A 1,078-nucleotide genomic window follows, 5' to 3' on the forward strand; every position below is an offset into this window, starting at 1 on the left:
GTTGAGCTTTAAGCCAACTTTTTCACTCTCCACTTTCACTTTTATCAAGAGGCTTTTTAGTTCCTCTTCACTTTCTGCCATAAGGGTGGTGTCATCTGCATATCTGAGGTTATTAATATATCTCCCAGCAATCTTGATTCCAGCTTGTGCTTCTTCCAGTCCAGCATTTCTCATGATGTACTCTGCATATAAGTGAAATAAACAGGGTGACAATATTCAGCCTTGATGTACTCCTTTTCCTATTTGGAACCAGTCTGTTGTTCCATGTCCAGTTCTAACTGTTGCTTCCTGACCTGCATACAGATTTCTCAAGAGGCACGTCAGGTGGTCTGGTATTCCCATCTCTTTCAGAATTTTCCACAGTTTATTATGATCCACACAGTCAAAGGCTTTGGCATAGTCAATAAAACAGAAATAGATGTTTTTCTGGAACTCGCTTGCTTTTTCCATGATCCAGCGGATGTTGGCAATTTGATCTCTGGTTCCTCTGCCTTTTCTTTTTTTTTTTTTTATGTATTTTTATTAACTACTACATTTTAGGGATGAAGGAATTAAGTGTAGCAAAGTTGTTCGTCCAGGATTACATGGCAGATATGTTCCCTAGGTCTCTGGTTGGATTCAAAAGCTGTGACTTAGACAATAGTATTCGAACTTCATGAAAGCTAGAAAAATTGTGTGTGTTCTGTTTTGAAGAAGAAATCCTTCTTCCTTCCTCTATGTTTTTTCTTATACTTTTGAAATTTTAATTATTTTATTCCTTTCTTTCAAGAAATTGTATTAAGCCAACTTGTTTATTTTGTTTCATCATTGTTCTAGGTGCTGGGAAAAGGGCAGTGAACAAGAGAACAAACTCAGAGACTCTGTTTTTCCATCAAAGTGGAAGAAGTATCAGTTCTAATGAGGTGGATGAAACTGGAGCCTATTATACAGAGTGAAGTAAGCCAGAAGGAAAAACATAAATACAGTATACTAACGCATATATATGGAATTTAGAAAGATGGTAACAATAACCCGGTGTACGAGACAGCAAAAGAGACACTGATGTATAGAACAGTCTTATGGACTCTGTGGGAGAGGG

The sequence above is a fragment of the Bison bison genome, unplaced genomic scaffold, assembly GCF_000754665.1.
Source record: "Bison bison bison isolate TAMUID 2011002044 unplaced genomic scaffold, Bison_UMD1.0 scf7180017862275, whole genome shotgun sequence".
Lineage (NCBI taxonomy): Eukaryota > Metazoa > Chordata > Mammalia > Artiodactyla > Bovidae > Bison > Bison bison.